This window comes from Corvus hawaiiensis, chromosome 4 (assembly GCF_020740725.1).
Source record: "Corvus hawaiiensis isolate bCorHaw1 chromosome 4, bCorHaw1.pri.cur, whole genome shotgun sequence".
NCBI classification, from domain to species: Eukaryota; Metazoa; Chordata; class Aves; order Passeriformes; family Corvidae; genus Corvus; species Corvus hawaiiensis.
In genome coordinates, this window is record NC_063216.1 from 58,389,136 (window position 1) to 58,409,009 (window position 19,874).

At 37.3% G+C, this 19,874-nt stretch overlaps 2 long non-coding RNA genes across 3 annotated transcripts in view; one reads left to right on the forward strand and one right to left on the reverse strand.

Annotated features, from left to right (window-relative positions):
- The first annotated feature begins 6,952 nt into the window (after nucleotides 1-6,952).
- LOC125325439 lies at nucleotides 6,953-12,575 on the forward strand. The gene is made up of 2 exons (XR_007203332.1): nucleotides 6,953-7,447; nucleotides 9,624-12,575. It is a non-coding gene; the product is annotated as an uncharacterized LOC125325439 (long non-coding RNA).
- LOC125325438 overlaps nucleotides 10,691-19,874 on the reverse strand; it is a 61,276-nt gene continuing 52,092 nt past the window's right edge. The window contains exons 1-3 of one of the 2 annotated variants that reach the window (XR_007203330.1): nucleotides 15,250-16,653; nucleotides 13,792-13,958; nucleotides 10,691-12,526 (exon numbers count right to left, since the gene is read on the reverse strand). This is a non-coding gene — a long non-coding RNA (uncharacterized LOC125325438). Of the gene's footprint in view, nucleotides 12,527-13,791; nucleotides 13,959-15,249; nucleotides 16,654-19,874 lie in introns of those variants that run through there. The other variant, XR_007203331.1, reaches the window with a different exon arrangement.

The following is a 19,874-nucleotide window of genomic DNA, read 5'->3' on the forward strand; positions in this document are numbered from 1 at the left end:
TGGAAAAGGTAACTATTGCTTTTCTTGCTCCTGCCATGATATTTTTGAACAGCTGTGAACACTTGTGCACCAATATCACTGTCTGATGGCAGGGTCAGTGTTAGCTGTTGCCAGCTCATCCATCTTGCTGCCCTGCTCTTGCACAACAATGAGGGTTTCACACTATTTTCCCTTTTCCTGAGTTTGACTATTCATCACGAAGGTGGAAATAATGGCCCTAATGGCTATCAAGTCGCTCCCCTGCTTCCCCTCCTTGTTGTTCAATGTGACTCTTTCATTCTCTTGACCACAGACACAGAAGTGTCCCAACGGCAAAGAACTGTCTGCTCTGAAGCACACTTCACATTGATTCCCTCCCTTTTCTTCTTCCATCCTTGCCTCGGAGGAGGAAAATTGCAAGGAAAAAAAAAAGCAGCATCTAAGTCCAGTAAGTTTCCACTGTCCAGGATATTCTTGACCCAGGCAATTTCCCTCCTCCACCCTTATTATTCATTTCATTTGGATGATTAAATTAAGCAGAAAAGGTTATTTTGTTGGAAAAGAGCCTGTATTAGTTGCATGAAAGCTGTCACTGTTCCGTTTTGGCTTATTCTCCTCTCTGGCTCCCAGTAGCTAGCTGCGGTTCCCCTTTCACTGAATTTCTAGCTTCAGGCACCTCTCTAGTCCCCAAGATCTGTATTTTTTTTTTTTCTTTTCAGAAGTGACCATGACATTCCTGAATCTGGAGCCATTCCCCTGGCTGTGAAGCCTTCACTTTTGTTTTGATATTGATGAATACTGCTCGCTTTCTGTTGATTCCCCTCTGGTCTGCCATGGCATTGGAGGTGCCTGAGGCTGGAGGGAGCTTGGAGATACCTCACCTCACACTGGTGCTTTGTGCATGTGAGAGGAGTAATGGTTCTTATCCAGGGAAATGGATTTTCTTTTCTTCAAGTAGTGAGAGACCATATGAATTGTTTCGCTGACCACAACTCTGTTTTCTTGCACAGCTGCTTTGATTTGCAGCCATCCTTGCCTGCTCCATAGGCTCTGTTGAGCAGAGACAGCTTTGTTGTGTACACAATTATTGATTAAATCCTGCGCTCTTTAAAACAAATGCATTAGTGAGTGTAAAGACATTAACTGAGAAGCTATTTTTGTGTTAATACTGAACCTTTTTAAACAGCAAAATATCAAAACAAAATACTATAGATATTTACATGGTGCTTTAACTCTCTTAGAACAGAACAGAACTCATAGAGCAAAAGAGCCTGATATTTCTTAGTTTGTCAAAGCTTTTGAAATTATATTTTGGAGAAGAAAACTTAATCTGGCTCTTTTGTTCCACTCAAGTGGCAATGATGTCATTAGAAATTAATAACAAAAATAATTTTCAATGGTATGTTAACAAAATTATAAGTACTTCCTGTGTTGGATGTTGGCTGGTATTGCCTACCTCATTGGATTGTTTTCAGTTGGAAATCACAGGCTATTTAAGAAGTAGGCAGCGTAGAAAAAAAAATATTCTTTCATCTCAAAAATTTTGATGCAAGAAACAGAACATAAATGGCATAGTAGGAGTGACAATAACATGGATAAATTTAATTGTTCCAGGATACTAGTTTTGGTTGCTTTCTCTATTTGCTTGTTTCAGGGTGAAGGAAAGCTGCAGTGTCTTGACTACCCTGAAAAACTTCCTCCTTCATTAGAGCAGAACAGTAAGTTGCTCCTAAGAGGTACAACTGTATGGAAGAATGCTGATGTTGGGTTTTTCCATTGCTTTGCAGCATAATCTTTGTTTTGTTCAGCATATAATGCCCCTTTAACAAAATGTTGATTTGTGACATCCTTTCAACATACTGAATTTTTAAAACATTAATATTGGCTTCTCTGGGTTCATTGGTATATGTAATGCATTGATTGTAGATATTGCCTTATTATATTAATGACGGCAAAGACCATTCCACAGCTTTCTCAAGTGGTTGATCTATCGCCTCTGGCCATGCAGTTGTTTGCAGTGCCAACATACAATCTATAGATGGATCAATCAAGCATGCTAATATGCAGTGTTCCCACATAGAGGAGCTGCACTTAGTCAGAGAATAATAGGTTTTGATGATGTTGTACATCTGACACATTATGACCTTTTTTACCATTCCCTTTGTCAGGGAGAAATGTCCGCTCAGCTGCTGTATGGCAACACCTCTCCACTGCAACAGGCCAGAAGCGTTTCGAGGTTTGGCACAACCTGTGAAGATCGAGATGATGGAGTAGCCCAGCCATGCTTCTGCTCAATCCCTTCCCTGCTACCAGAGAGGAGGGCAAAAGAATATGGCAAGAGACCAGAGCCTAGTGGACCCACAAACCTCTTTTTGCTTTGGAGGTAGCCATCAACCAAATCATGGTCTTCAGTTTTTTAAACTACAGCAGATCTGCCTTGAGGAAGAAACTGAGCAAACCGAGTTAACTGATGTATTGCCATGGATTTGTGGTTTAATTCTGATGTACTTGGAAAGGAAAATAATAAATTTACATCCTCTCCAAGACTTTTGACAGAGGAAAAAACAAGTGCTGAAAATGTAATTTTTGTCTTGATCGGAACTTTCAATCCTGAAGATTTAAATATTAATTTCTCAAATAAAATTACATTTCCATAAAATTCCAAACAGTCTATTCAAAATATTTTATTCTAGTTTTCTTACAGCAAGTTCAAGAGAATGCATACAAATTTTAATTAATTTAAATATGTCATTTTGAAAAAATTTTTTGAATCGACGCATTTTGTTTTCTATAGTGAGGACACATTTAATCAGGCAAAAAAAGTTCTGGCATATTGACTCTTACATTGTATTTTTTCTGTTAACTAAATTTATATGAAAAGATTACTTGGATAAATTCAGCATAGCCAGAGATGAACTATTCTTAGTTATCCTAATATAGTTTGGAAATAAAAAGATTTGATGTTTGCTTTTGATATTTTTAAATTTAATTTTATTTGACATTGATATTCTGAATAAATAAAACTGGCTGCTCAAAGGAGTTTGCTTGCACCTTCCAATAGCTGGGTTTTGAAATTTTCTCTTGCTTTTTCTTTTCAGTTTTCATAGTTTTCACAGTTTTCACAGTCTATGAATATGAGCTATAGTGCAATGTCAGATTTCATTTCTTAAGGGTATGACAGAGATTAATAAAATGCTGGACAAGCTACAAGTGATAAGAATTTTGAAAGCTTCACTGTAAAATTGAATGAAGTGGAGATAGAAATTGAAGACATGGAGATAACAATTGACGGACAGAGTCTATTCTGACTGAGAATACCAAAGAAGACTGTAGAATGCTGTGAAATTGAATTGATCACCTGGAAAATAAGGTTAGTGTAAAGAATATCAGGTGTGAGGTCTGAGAAGCTGAGCTAATCTTTTCTGAGAGGATTATGAGGGCCAGAAAGGCGATACCTTTCAGCTTTTTAAATGCATGGCATACATGGCCTCTCATAGCTCTAGTGCCATCAATTAGCCAACACACAAACAGTATTTGTGCAGTGTGCCTCTTTCAGCCTCCAGTAGACAAACTAAACATTAAAATGCATGTGGGAAGCTGAAATTTGCAGTGGCATAGTTCTAAACAACTCAAAATGATGAAAAGATTGCAAATTAAGTGAGGCCTTTTGGCTGAACCAGAATCCAGGTAACAGAGTAAATGCTCTAATGGAACATTTACTACTATTTTGTCAGGAAAAGCCCATACCTGACTCTAAGAAAGCCAGAATAAGAATAATGCCCTGGCTTATATTTTTCTATGCTGTGTCAAAGTTTAACCTCTTAAGGTTAACTTTCCAAGGCATTAGATTCAGGTATTTTTGCTGCCTCCAAGTACATGAGGCATATAGATAAGAAGATGACTCTATATAGACTGTGAAAAATGGCTTTGATTCAGCTGCTGAAGGTTTTATTTTCAATAATGTAGATTGTCATTGCCTTTTCTCTCAATTCTTAACTGCTATTGCCACAGAGCTCATTTAGCTGAATTTATATGATGTGATAAGTTAGTATTACATTTATTATCATAATTATCATGTCTGATTAATCTTGCTTATTCTGAAAAGTCATGCAAGTTTCTTACTGGAGGGCATAATTTCAAGTTTTAATATTTATATATAAGGCAGCTGACCTGAAGATTGAAAATAATTAATCTGGACTAAGGGAGTCTGTGGCAAATTAAAGACAGGTATGCTGGGGTGGTTTCAATATCTAGTGTTGACTGAAGCAGGATGAAGATAGATGTAGTGTGAAGTCAGAGGGCATGGTGATTGCTAGAGCTGCAACCATCAATCCAACACCACACAACGAGGTTTTAAGCACTTTACTTTCAAATTTGTCTGAGATGATATAACACTTTTTTAGGTCTATCCCCAGGCTCACTTAGATACCTCTGAAGATGTAATTTGTTCTGGTGGTGTGTTGCCCAACAGTGGTGCATAGGATCTTCAGATAAAATCTGCTGAAACAAGCTCGGTGCAGGATTTGACTATTCAGTCATTCAGTAAATTCACTAAAATTCAGTAATATAGGTGATGGTGTTTCCACCAGGTGATCACAATGATTTCCTCTGGTCATCCCAACTTAATTTATGTGTTAAAATAAGTAACTTGTCAATATTCTCTGGTGTTTTGTTTGGTTTTTTTTTTTCATTTGGTGCTTCTTTGCAGAAATGAACAGAAAGATAGTTTCTTCCTCTTCTGTCTGTATTATTATTTATGAAGTGAGGAATTACTAATTGTGCAGGGTAATTTTAATTTTATTTTCACTGACAGGAGGAGCAAAAAACCAAGCCCCAGAGAGTTGTAATCTGCACTCTGCAAAGCACTGGAGCATTCCCCAGTGGAAGTAGCATTGCTTGTAGTATAAAACATGTAAAATATGGACTATTTATTAAACCTGATTTTTGCATTTAATTTTAGTAACCTTATCTATTTGGACAATACTAACTTCTTATCTCTTGGTACACATACTCTAAGCCTATACGTAGACTCTCCTGGTTGAAATTTACTCAGAAAAAATGCAGACAGAAATTTACCAGAAAGAAGGAACTGGGATGGAATTGTTCCATAGCTATGTGTTTGTGATCTCCTTATGAGTGCATGGCTTGCAAACAAGTCTACCTAAACTAGCAGAGGGGAGAAAAAATGATAAATAGTAAAAAGAAGTAAATCAAAACTACAGGCTAATTGTGAAGAGGCTTTGGCATGTTATCTTGGTGTTTGTATGAAGAGTGAGTTACTCGAGTGTTGCAATGCTTGACTTTATACTGCTTTTGCTCTGTATGTTTTGAACTTATTTCACTCCTTTTTGTGGGTATCTCTTGGCAAACGGAATGAAACTGGCTACCATCCCATTGATATTTATTTTATTTTAATGATGAGAATTGTTTGACAGTAACTATTACTTGGTTTAGTTTTGGTTAGTTTTGTTTGTGGTTTGCTTGTGAAAATTACAATTCACAGTCTAATGGTCGATTTACAAAATTATCTCAAGTTGAAAAATTCACCCAAGTTGCAAAATTCACCAGTCCCAAAATAGGAAAACATTTGGAACTCTTATGCCTCAGAGAATGGTTTCTATGATTTTTCTGCCCCTCGTTTTCAAGTATCAGGTTATACAGGCTTGCTGAATTACTTAAGTGATGGTTTTATCTGCAGTTGTTTTTTGTGTCTATTAAAGATTAAATATGTCTCCAGGGGAGGGTTTTATAGGCTTTCAGATTGAATGTGGTAGCAGATTTCAAGATAACATGCTCTTCTTGCTGCATAAAAATATATAAAATACAGCTTTCTTTTCTGAGGGCATAGCTGTAGATCTCACATATATACTATCACAGACAAAACATAAGGTTTTAATTGGGAACAGTATTTTGAGTAAAGAACTCTAAAACCTTGCTGTTTGCACCCAGTGGAGAGCTGTCTCCAGGGACATTGTACCTCCTTCCCATCTGCCCATACTGTACAGGAGTATCTAAGATGGTTACTCTGTAAGGCTTTGTCTAAAGGTAAGATACTGTCCATCAGCAAACATGGGGAAAGTCTTCGTTCACAAAGATAGAACAGTAGAGAACAGCTCAAGGACTGCTTGTTAGCCTGGTTTGTTGAAGGCATCTTGAACTAGATTTCACTGGCATTTGCAAAACAATAGTGAAAGCTCATCTGAAATATATATGTGCAGTATTTTGTGAACATTTTTTACATAGCAACAGGGTTGAACTAAATCTTGCAAAACTGAACTGGGATTAGAGATCTGTCATTTTAAAAAATACAGTTATTTTAACCTTAGTTCACAAAGTCTGCATGCCTTTTGTATGGGATCTGAAGCAGAAATGCAGAGCATTAAATGACACCTTTTCTCCTAAAATCATGAAATTTTCACTGATGAATCCTGATTTTCGAAATTCTTCCAGGCCAATTTGTAGACAGTGGAGAGATGAATACCATTTCAGGCAGCCATCTCCTGCTCTCCTGTCTGAATTTCTAAACCTTTGGTGATTAAGCTATTAGTAGCTTAAACCAGTCATAGTAAATCAGTCCTGAAGGCTAAGGTCATTTCAAGGAAGAAGGGATGCTATGAAAAGAAAATGAATATCTCAAACTCACTTTACATCACATATATTCTTAGTATTCACTATTACACATCTTCCCCTCGAAGGCCAAAGAGAAAGACCTAATAAAAGTAGCACAAAGTTGCAGAACAAAATTATAATGCACTGGATTAGTTCATAACAGTCCATTTACCTTCAGATTTTATTGCAAGATGGCAGTATTTTAGCAGAATGCTTTTAACTGAATGCTGGAATTCTGTGCTGTGAACTGTGAAACATTTATTTTAAATATTGATTGCTCCATTGAAAAAAAGTTGGTAAATGTGTTTTAGAAATTGCCTGTTGAAATAATCAGCTTTGCCTCTTTACCAAGGAATGAGCTTTTGCAAAAGTGAAAATATCTGCTGTGTGACTGCCGTGATGCTGAATGCAGTGCTTGTGTGGGGTGAAAGACTGTTTTCACACTTGTGCATTGTCAGGTCCTAAACCCTTAATTCATTTTGATTAGCCACTGTGAGGGATTTGCCACAGCATTTTCTGAATGAGAAGGCAGACACTATTATTGGGTCATGTTCTACCCCTTGTAATATTTATTTCAGCACTTTGTTCAACTGAGAGAAATGATATGCCTTGCTTTGTGCCAGGGGTTATGCCAAATCCTTCATTCAAACTGTTTTTAATGCAAGAGCCTTTGGCAGTAATGTTAACTTTTCAGAAAATTCAGATCTCTAGCAGTTACCCTAGTAAGCTCCAGGGTTTGTGGTCTCTCCTGTGGCACTGTGGGGATGGTGCTGGCTCCAGCCTCTGAAGGATGTCATGAGCTGTGAGGGGACCCCATGTACAGGAGGAGAGGAACTCTGAAGTTGTTGCTGTTCTGTAGGTATGCTGGTTTTGGCTGGGGTAGACTTAATTTTCTTCACAGTGGCTAGTGTGGAGCTGTGTTTTGTATTAGTGCTGAAGATGCTAATATAATGAAGTTTTTTGCTATTGCTGAACATGGCTTGTGAAGAACCACAGCCTTTTCCACCATGTCGGCAGGGGGCTGGGGGTGCATGGAAAGTTGAGAGACAAGCTGGGACAGGTCACCTCAACTGACCCAAGGGATGTTACAGGCCATATGGCACCATGCTCAGTGTGTAAAGTGCAGGGAAGAAGGAGGAAGGGGGGAATGTTTCGAGTAACAGCGTTTGTCTTCCCGAGTCACTGTTACCTGTTACAGGGCCCTTCTCTCTTGAGGATGGGTGAACGCCTGCCTACCCATGGGAAGTGGTGAAAGAATTCCTAGTTTTGCTTTGCTTCTGTGTACAGCTTTTGCTTTACCTATTAAACTGTCTTTATCTCAACCCATGAGTTGTATAGCTTTTACTCTTCCAATTTTCTCCCCAGTCCTGTGGTGGCTGAGTGAGTCAGCAGCTGTGTGGTACCTGGTGGCTGGCTGGGGTTAAACCACACCAGTAGGAAACCCAATCTGTCCCAGTGCATCTCCTTTGCTGATACTCTGGGTCTGTGGACTGGGCGGGAGTGTGGTTAGATGTGGATATGCTCTGATGAACCCTGCTAATGTAATGGCCTTTTGGTAAGACAGTGCAGGCTACCACTTCTGAGACTATGCCTCAGGCAAAACTTCTGTGTTTACTTCTCAGCTGAAAAAGAGAAAACCACACTTATAACTCATCCCCAGTCACACCAGACTGAGCTACTCGTGCCCTTCTTGTGCCAATTTTCCTGTATATAGTTTCCCATCACCTTACAGAAACCAAATTCTGTTTGGAATGTAATACATTCATAAGGCAAATAAATCATAAACATTAGCTATGCATGAGGTTTTTGCACTTATTTAGTGTCTTTTTTGACAACATAATATTTGTGATATCCTTCTTTTAATCTATATGAGTTAGTAGCTAATAACAACCAGTAGTTAAAGAGCATAAACCAAATGACCTATAGTTAAAAAGCATTATTTAAGCTGTTCCTTATGAAAACAATAACAATAAACAACTCTGTGAGTAAATTATAGTCTCTCTTGCATATGTAAGGGGTTCTTGATTTGATAAGCAGCAAATTAATCTAATTAAACATAAAGGAAATACATGTTTTACTCCTGGAACTCTGTTGATCAAAATGTGAGAAATTCGTGCAGACAATAAGCACAGTAGCTAAGGGAAAAGATAGAACCAAAACTATTAATAGATAAAATGAAGTTTATAAAATCCAATAGCTGTGCATAACCCAGCCTAAAGGTTTATTGAGTTGATGTGTTGTCTTTGCCTTCCTTCCTTACTACCTTCCTTCTTTGCTTCCTTCTTTCATGCTGAAGGACTTCAAGTCTATTTTTAGGCGTAAAACTGAAATATGAGAAATTCAGATAAAGTAACATGGGTCAAGGTTCATTTCACAGAATTTTTAGGGTTGGAAGGGACCTCAGGAGATCATCCAGCCCACCCCTCTGCCAAGACAGGGTCACCTGAAGCAGGTTGTTGTAATTGCTAGATTTAGCTTAGCAGGCTGTAGCTTCCTGAGAGCTCAGCGGGGCTGCTTAGGGCAATGCGACCCGGTCACATCCCAGAGTCCATTTCAGACAGCCCCGCGGTCTTGCTCCGGCAGCTATCAGCTCTACAACCAGTAATGGCAAGGGAGGCAAGAAGGGTCTCCCATAGGAGTTTGAGAGGACTTTAATCACATCTTGTCCCAGCAACCCTCAGAGGCAGAGAGACCTTGTGGTCCGGGTGCAGCGACTTTTTCTCAGGGGCTCAGGGGTGGTCCCTGGGTGGGGTTGGGGTACAAGAACCAATAGGGAGAGCCTGAGGGAGTGGCCAAGGCTAGGGGCAAGGGAAAAGTGGGAGAGCAATGCGAAATAGGAAAAGCAGTGGGTTAACGGATCGCCACAGCAGGTGACATAGGAATGAGTCCAGATGGATTTTGAGTGCCTCCCACTCCCTAGGCAGCCTGTTCTAGTGCTCTGCCACCCTCAATGTAAAAAAATTCTTCCTCCTGTTGTGGTGGAACTTCTTTTGTTTTAGTTTATGGCCATTACTCCTTTCTTCTTTGCCATGTAGTAAAGTTCTGAAGACACACAGGAAGAGCTTACAGGCATACTCTTACTTCGGGCGCAGACTCCAGAACATCTACCATTAGCTAAACTGAGTGGAGAAAGGAGGCTATTTGGACAGAGTTATCTGGACCTTAGTTAAGGTGGGTGACTATTTGATATACCTAGCTCTTTCCATAGACTACATGAGAGGACTGAGTCCTAATGTGCATACATCCCTTAAATATTTGAAGTAAAGTAAGCCAAGGACTCTGGTCTAACTCTGTTACAGCCTGTGTGCATATCTCTCTATTCTCTCCGTAGTCATACCCTGATTCTCCTTAAGTAGTATTTCTTCATAGAGTACAATGTATGTAGAATCATTCTCTGCATATGCAGCAGTGGCTTAATTGTAAAAAAAAATCAAAATTAAGGACATAAAGGAAAGATATTCAGGGAAAAAAGTCATCAGAAGGAAGATGGGACTGATACCATGATGTTCTACTTTACATCTTTCCTACATCAGTAGCAAGTAAAATCTACGGTGTATCTGTGCAAGGTTTGAAACAAATGTTTATGACACTAAAATGTTTATGACACTGTTTTATGACTTCATCTTCTTGAAAATTTCTTCACTTCTTTTATCATGAGGACAGCTGTCACTGCTGATTTCAACAACAGCTTGTTGGGTCACTTCAGTGTATCTAAGGTCTGCAAAAATGCCATACATCAAAAGTAGCTTCCATTTTTAATTTATTTATTTGCTTATTTGTATTTTCAGTACAAGTGTATACACACTTTCCAGTCTTTGTATTTACAGATTACTCTTCCTTCAATCTCAACATTTCAGAAAAATATTTCTCTTAATTTCTCTCTGTATGAGGTAGTATGCATGCATACAGGTGGTGTTAAAAAAGAGTTGTGTGTTTATCAATTTTGTCCATTTCAGGCACATTTTTTTGTTTGGCACATATCATTGTCATTATAGACTTTACTTTTGATGAAGTTATTTACCTCACCTGGGGCTGTTGTTTATGTGGTTTTGGGTTTTTTTTGTTCTGTTCGTTTGATTTGTTTGGGTTTTTTTTCAATGACCTGTTGGGTACAGCTAAGAGTATGCATTTTGACTTCATTTGGTGTGTATATCTGTACACAGGTAAATAAGAAAGATGTCACCAGCCATCTTGAATTGCGGAGTTAGAGCATTCAATCTGAAAGCTATGGTATTTTAAAAAAAATTTGTTTCAGTCCTGGATTGTGATAATAATTTTCAGTATTTGTTTTCTTATTCTGAGAAGCAGAAAGCTCTGCCTTCATTAACACCACAAAAGAAGAACAAATGTCTGTGAGAAGATGGGCACGGAAAAGGAGAATTTACTGAGGATAATCAAGTAACTATTTTGATGGGAAAAAAACCCCACAAAAAATCAGTTCACCATTCCTGTTAAACCTCTGAACATGGGATTTAAACCTTATTGATCTGTCTTGAATCAGCTTGAATTCCTTTATTTTTTTTTATATTGAGCTTCAGTGGCCTTAGCAACTAAAAACCCTAGCCCGTAATGGAGAAATTGAGGAATATTATTGCAACATAACATGTAGCAGAGTAAAATCTATAAAAATCTCTCTGTCTGCAAAATTGTAACTTGATTATCAACTTTTTAGTCTGGTAGTTCAGAGCAGAGGTCTACAGCATATCTCTTGTCAAATGATACCAGAATATTCTGCTCCATCCTCATTATGACAATCTAAACAAGCCTTGGTAGCATGCTGAAGAGGACAATCTGATATCAAAATAGAGGTACTGAAAAAATTAACTGGAAAATACATGAGTACAAATACCATAGCAAACATCTTCCCCACTACCTGTAGAAAATCTCAGAGAGTAAATATAAAATGCCTCACTATGGTAGAGATGAAGCTGATATCAGCTTATGCATTAGAAATATTAAAGGTTCTGATGAAATCGTTATTTTAAATTCACTGGATGTTTTTGGAGTTATTATCATCTGAACTAAGCTTCAATAAAATTTATTTTGCATTAAACAGAGATTGGATTCAAAAAAATTATGCTTAGTGTGATACTTGTATTGGTAAGATAGAGTAATATCCCTTTGGGACACTGAAAACATACATCACAGTGGATATATTTAAGCCTGTGCATGGGAAGTAAGCTGGAATAGTCTAAATTGAGGAATAATGTCAAGTCTAAAGATCATGCACTGAGAAATGAGTAAATTGTGGCTCTATCAGGGATTATTAATACCTCCCCTGGCTAAAATCTTAATCACACAAATCCCAGGAAAAAAAATCTTATACATTCATAAGTTTTTGGCAGGTGAATGAGACAAATGGGGATCAAAAATCCTACAGCACTGAGATGGATGGTGAAGACCTTCTTCTGATTATTTCTGTAGAGTTAGAAAAGGATCAGAATAACCCATGCTTTTTGGTGGTTTCTGCAAGAGCAGACAATAAAAATGGTTCTTGTACAGTTCTCATGTATTGCTTTGATATGAAGACTAAGACAACTTCTTCTGTGGAGAGCTATAGTTATCTTTGCATTGGGCTTATTTGAAACTAAACCTGAAAAATGCCAATACTGTCTTACAGAGAATGTGTATGTTAGCTCAGATAAAGTGAAATGGTTCTAAGGTGTACAGTCATGTGGAAAACCTCTTAAGTGAGGATGTTTAGTGATTCTGCAGCTTTAAAAGACAGAAAAATTCTGAAGCTGGATAAAACTTGTGATGTACTCTATACAATAATGATAAATTTTGTACTATATGGATTAAAAATCAGTCAATTTTTTTTCATAGGAGCCTTTGCACAAACTCTCAGGTGGAGAAGAGTTCACTGTACTTCTGTCACCAGAACCAGGAATCAACTTGGGTAGCTGGTACTGTAGGGAAAAAAAGTTGCCGGGTGGACCTACAATAAAGAAAAAACATACAGAATTTTTCTCCTCAAATAAGCCTAAGAACAGTTGTTTGTGTCATTTGAAATAAAATCATGAAAGATCAGCAACAGCAAAAGCTCTGAAAAAATCTGGAGGGAAGAAAAAACAACAAAAAATTGTGATAATGTGAAACTAGATTAACTCTGTGGGCATATAAATAGTCAAACTTAAATCAGAGTGAGACGTCTCTAACCTTAAACTTTAGCCAGTTTTTCTTACAGTAGCCTTTCTTCATAGTGAATTTCCATATCACTAAGGCCTCCTTTAGTTCCAATACATAATAAAGGTTTCCTTATTCCTATTGGATCATATTCTGGCAATTTTGTAAGTTGCATAATACTTATTACAAATAATAGAAATAATTTCTCATGGGAAACATTACCCCAAGAAGTATAGATTGTTGCAGTTAGATTTATCTGTAAAATCTTTCCTCCTTCCCTGCACACTAAGAACTTTTTGGCTTACTACAAAAATTCTGAAATCTACCATTCTGCAAGAAAACAGGTTGGTCAAGAAGACAACTATAAACCATAGACAAATAATTAAAATGCTGAAAAAAGCTTTCTGAACTGTAGGGTTGTTACGTTCTGAGTCTGTTACAAGTTCTGTCAATCTCTAGGAAATGAGATGCAGCTTTAGCAGGACTGCTGCAGCATGCATTAAAGAAAGTCCCAAGGAAATCAGAGCTCCAGGCTGTCACACGGAATGACAGTCATGGAGCAGAATCAGCTGCTTCAAACAGGCAGCATCAGCAGGGAAGAAGCTACAGCACAAACAAACATAACTTTTGGCTCCATTAGCTTCCAAGGGGAAAAATCAAACACACTGTTTAGGAAAGCTCTCATTTCCAGCCTAGCAAATCAGTAACTGAGTACGGCAATTAAGGAAGAACATTTCCTTGACAAGGATCGACTATGAATCTTAGAAAAGGTTTTAAAAAATTAAAAGTAAGGAAGCAGCTGTGGCTAGCAACAGTTGTTTCCTTTTAGCGGCAGTCATAGATTTGCTTTCTACTTGGCATTCATACTCAGCTCACCACTTTGTTGTGCTGCAGTAGTTCCTTCCCGACTAGCTGAAGAAATCTGTGCAATAAGAGGAATTCTGAGTGATTTTATTTTCCCCAAAGAGTTCACATATCCTTTAAAGGTATATGAATCTTCTTTCACATTTCTCATAGGATAGGATAAAATTACTGACTGAAACAAAGTTGGATGGGAAATGATCTTGCAATACCTACTCCAATGGCTGAAGAATATCCAAAGATCCCAGTAACAGAAGCATCTTCAGAGTAATCTTCATTTTTGCTCCATTTCATTGCTAAAGGAGTCTTATCCACTGTCTGTTCAGGTCATAGAACTTCAGGTCCTAATTTTAGAGTAACTTCATGGAAATTAATTGCTTTCACTGGACATTTTCAGTGGAAAAAGGAAGAGAAAAATGTGTCACTATATATTTGGTGAATCAGTCTGCCAGACATAGCAATGAATTATAAATACAAAACTGTTATCCCCATAACAAAATGCCAAAGTAAATATTTTGTCTCTCAGACATAACTGTCCTGTTCTATTTTGTTTTTGTTTTGGGGTTTTTTTTGAGTATTTTCTTTGTTTGCCAGACACTAAGCAAATACTGAATCCAACAGCCTTGAGTTCAGCATTTGTGATGTTCTGCCTTTTTGTTTCCCTCTTATTCTCTAGCTGTTGAGTTTGCTGGTGGCAATGTTGCTGAGCAAGGAAGAAACATGTATTCCACCTCACAGAAATGTCTAGCTTGGTGAAGAGGTGGAAAATTAAACGTGATGTAGACTAGGATATTTTTTATTCCATAGGTAGAATCAGGTAGGAAACCATTTGGACCTCAGCAAAAAATTTTATTAGCTTTTGCCCTGTGTGATATACATTAAATGAAAACCATTTCTGAAGGTGATATTACAATGTTCCCAGCTGCAACTATAGCTCATATAAAGCAGTTACCAAAAAATCCAGCCTGGATATTGATTATTAACATAGTTTTAGAAGCTATGTGATTGTTTATTCATGGAATTAAATGTTTCAAGTATATACATTTAAAGGTGCTGTGATTAAACATGAGAAAGACAGGCTTGGCTATTTTAAAAAGCTCCTTACTACAGGGAAGTCTCTTGAAGCTCTTTCACAGAAAGCACCAGAACTTACATAGTATTTTAGCTTACAAGCATGAAGGCCATATGACAAGGCATCTATATGTATATGCATATACAGACACAATGTATATATGTATAAAGATAGGTTTATATAATGCATAAAAATAGATATACACCCATATGTTCATATATGGATATACACTGTATATCCATACATCCATATACAAGATTCTCTCAAAAATTATTTCTGTTTCCAACAATGAAAAATACTTGTAGAAAATCAACATCCGCCATGTCCTAGCAGTAACAGATACACCACCTGTTTATTGAGAGTTTTTTCCCCTCACTTGAATCTTATTTGGTACACAGGCTCAGGCTGTACTTCCTTTCTGGCATGCATTTTCATGCCAAGTAATTAACATGGTCTAGCAAGACATAAGTCAGATTCGTAGTCTAAAGGCCAGATTCTGCTTATCCCTTCCACAGCTTGTCAGGAAGTTTTCTTTTCCCTCTCTTTGTTTATGTTCACTCAAAACTAGGCAGTGCTCAGAAAGGAAGGAGAGATGCTTTTACCATCACTTCATGGGCAGGACAAGAAGAGGATTTGTCAAGGGCAGAAGGCAGGACCCCTCCCGGTGGACACGAGGGCAGCAGCAGGAGCAGATGCAGCTGGGTGTGAGCACACTGGGATGGGGGCTGCTGAACGGCAGGACTTGGCTGTATGGAATGGGACAGCACAGGGAGCAGACATCAGCCTCAGCGGGGGAGGAGGGGGAAGGTTATCCTTCCAAATCAAGCTGGAGAATTAAATTGCACCTTAAAGCGTCCTTGGGGTGCTCACATGCAGGGAAGTAGAGGGATACAGGCAGAGCCCCTGCCAGCGCTCACCATTCTATTCTGGCATCTGTGTCTCATGTGATGTATATGATATGATAAGATATGACCCATCACTGGGTAAAGAAGAGCTGAACTAAGCAGACGCAGTGCTTCCCCACTGATAAAATACTCCTTTGTAGGTGTGTGTTATTTTTCTTCAAAGCTCTTTTAGCTTTTTCACACTGTTTCTATCCTTTCAGATACTTTTACGTAAGTAACTGAAACTTAGATTTGGCACTTTTCTCGAAAACATATCTTCATGCTTCAAAACATTTTCTTTAGCAAGACAAAATAAATTTTAGTGAGTGTCCTACGATTCATTTCTTCACATAGGCTGGAATTCTTTTGCCAACAAAAGCAATTTCATTTTGCCAGTAACTCTGGAAGGCTGCTACTGAGACAGCATATAGTGAATATTAAGCATTCACCAAGAAAAGATCTAAAGTCCCACATTTAAAGCAGAAATTTATTATCTGATAATTAAAATTTGCAGGGAGTATGTGTCTGGGGGATTAACCCTGTTGCAGTTAGTTTTTAGGTTCTTGCCAGCCTTAATTTCACAATTTTTTTGACATTTTAGCATAACAAAATAACTCAACATGGTTATAAGTACAGTGTCTCTCCAAGGCAATTATCCAGAAAAAAAGGACAGAGTAAGCTTTTTAGTATGTGATCTGGTCTCAGACCACCAGGTCAACCATGGCAGAACACTACTGAAAATACTAATTGGTAAGATACTTTTTCAACAATGAAAGACTTCAGATGACAACAAACCAGCAACGGATCAAAGGTGTGCAACAGCAGTGACACAATATGCATTTTAAGAAGGGAGCTACAATTCCCACTGTTAACTTGCATTTCCTTTGTGTTGAAGTATTTTGGAGATCAAAAATCAAAATAACATTTCTAGACTGTAAACAGATTAAAATGTTTTTCATACTAAGCTTATGGTCCTTTTGTAGCCAATACCTACTTAGCCTTTTGAAATGTCCATTTCTGCACAATAGCAGTTTGGAGCTTTGGAATAACCAATAATTGTAACATGTGAAATGCAGGCTTTAAAGCAATCATGCTGCAAAGTTGGTTTTTTAAATGCTGACCTAATCCTTGGTCCTCTGAAACCAGCTCCTCCTCTCCTCATACCTGTCTGCTTAAGCCAACTACTATCTGTCATAAAAGGTCTTTTAAAAAGCTCTTCCTAAATAGGGTGATGCACAGCAATCTTGATTTTATATTCTTCTATTTTATATTCTTCTATCTGTTTTTACATGAAGTTAACTTTCTGAGGTAGGATTTCAACTTCAATAGGACAGAATCATCAGGTTTTCATGGGTAACAATTTTTAAAGACATATTCAAAGTAAAATACAAATATGTTCTTTGCTAATTCATTTTTTAAACTCCTAAAATAATTTCTTTAGTTTCTAAAATACTTCTACATCAAATAAAAAAAAATTATTGAGCTCTAGAAGGCTCTTATAGAGAGTATTTATAAAGCTCTTCTAAAGAGTATTTCAGCGTATCTATAGCACGAGCTTTGCACAGCTGATGAAAGGCATAAGGAGGAGTTAGGAAAATCAATTCTTATTAAACTCCATAATTTCTAAGAAACAGTAGAATTCCCTTACAGAAGGCTTTGGTTCAGGATTCTATTCTAAGCCAATTATGGTATAATTTGGTGGGATGCTATTATGACCATAGAGCAATAAAATGCTATTACAAGACATCTTTTTAATATTAAAACTAATTTAGGACATTTTATTTATTATTTTTATGACTAACATAAGGCTAAGGTTACTTTTAATTGTGGATTTTCTCTTTTTGCATATGTAATAATTTTTGTCTGTAAAAAAACAGGAATATGTCTATCCTTAGTGATGTTCTTACATTGTCAGTCCTTCATGCCAAGTGTATTGTCCAGCCCCAGCATAACTTTTGCCAGGAGTCAGCAGTCTCAGCTGCTAATAGCCAGATAACATTTAGTTCACTTAGAATATAAAATCAAGATTGTTGTACGTCACCCCATTTAGGAAGAGCTTTTAAAAGACCTTTTAAAAGACCAGATAGTAGCTGGCTTAAGAAGACAGGTATGAGGAGAGGAGGAGCTGGTTTCAGTGGACCAAGGATTAGGTCAGCATTTAAAAACACAACTTTGCAGCATGATTGCTTTAAAGCCTGCATTTCACATGTTACAATTATTGGATACTCCAAAAGTCCAAATTGCTATTGTGCTACTTTTCTCCCTTTCCCCCATGCAATTCCTTAATTCTCCATTCTCATAGTAAGTGGATGCCTCTTACCGACATGAAATGGTGACATCATGTGCAAGTTTCTTGGGTGATTTGGACAGCAATGTGACATCAACAGAATGGCTCAGAAAACCCCTCAAAAAGCAAGATGGGGAAATTAAAACTCTTTTCCATAAAACTGTATGGTAGCTTGTATTAAATTCAAGCATTTGCACAACTTGCTGTCCTGCAGCACCAATCCTTAGCATCCAACACTGATGTGTTGGTTTCTATAAAAAAGGCAACACTTCCAGAGTGTAAAATCTCAGTATACAGCAGTGAATTTAAATGAGCATGCAGCAATTGGAAAGAAGTTAATATTTCAAGATTTGCTGTGTGATGAGAGTAGATAGCATTCATTCAGTGTGTGCTGCTACTCCTTAGTACCAAATTTAAAAATTCATACCCAGCAGATGCTAAAAGGCTGTGGTCATATTTCTGCAACTGAAATATCATATGTTAGGTACATTTCAGTGTGATTCAATTCCAGCTTCAGGCTTCTTACATTCAGGAGTGACAAAGGACATATCAATTTCAAAACATATCTAATCCATCTACCCTGTTTTTTTCTGAAGAGTAATGTTGGAATAGCAGGCATCTCATATGAGTGCACCAGGACTGAAACTGCAGTAAACAGCACAGGTATAAGCACCTACAACTTCTTGACATAAGTTACTAATATTTTTCTTTCATTTTCTTAATAATTTAAACTAAAAGTAGTCATTCTGCCAATATGCTGTCATCCACAGATGGAATAACATTTGTGTAGTCATTTTCAATTATAAGTTAGAGGGCAATATCATGCTTTTCTCTTGTTCATAAATTATTATAAACAGTTAGAGGGATTTCCACAAAGATTTGAAGCTTTGACTAGAAACTGCCTGAAGAAAAATAGCCTTTTGGTATCCATGCCAATAAAAGCAAAACAAAGCAAAACAAAACAAAACCGAGAAAAAACCACTCAAAAAAAAACAAAACAAAGAAAAAAACCAAAAACCAAACAAAAAAACCCCACAAACAAAAAACCCACAAAAGATCAAAACCAAACCAAACAAAAAGACCACTCTAAAACAAACAAATCCAAACAAAAAAAAAAAACCCTAAAAAACTCCAACCAATATTTAACCTAACTATAAACCTATGGTAAGCATAACTTATTCATGCTTAAAAGTGTTTTTTTGTGCCTGACAGGAGCACGCACTGGACAATACTGCACATGCTCTGTCTTCTCATAGTGCTTATGTATTAATTAAAAAAAATTTACTCTGTTTCAAAAAAAAAAAGGACTGAGCTATTTTCCAATGATTTATCCTTCTTTCAGTTGCTTGCTACTGTGATATCCTGTACCAATATTCTTTCTAGCTGGGGGATGTCCCATAAAGGGAAAGTTTAACTCCTATGGCTTCCAGTCACTGCTAACTCAAGCAGTAAAGCTCTGTGCTATGAATCTGAAACAATCAGTCATCATAAGTATTGGTAAAAAGTTTAAAGGTTTTTGTTTTATTACTTTTAAAGGGTTAGTTAAAAAAAAATCCTTTTCAAGAGCAATACAGTGACACAGTGAAGAGTATTCTTTCACAAACCTTTAATTTATGAGGAACTGTAGAGGTAATGCAAAAAATAAGAGGGAGGAGCTACCTAAAGAGAAACCAAGGTCCTTTAGTTACGGCATCAAAACACTGCCCTGAAGATCTTGGGCCTGCTTGTGTCTGTCCCTCAGAACATACTGAAAAATACTGGACTCCTTTGAAAAGTGATTACTTAATTAAGAGGCAGCAGAATAAATCAAAGTCACACAGAAGGGTGAGATTACGGCTGTAGAGGTAATCATCATTCCTATATGCCTACATTGCTGATTATCTACTGGGAACAGCTATAAAGAAAATTCTCTAAGGTAGACATAGTATTTCTTTTCCAATGCTCTTTTTTCTACTGACATAAGTGCATATTGTTTCATTACACATCAAGTAGGTGTAAGTCAATGAGGCATCTGTAGGAGGTAACTGGGTCTAGAGTGGGTGAATTGCCTAAGGAA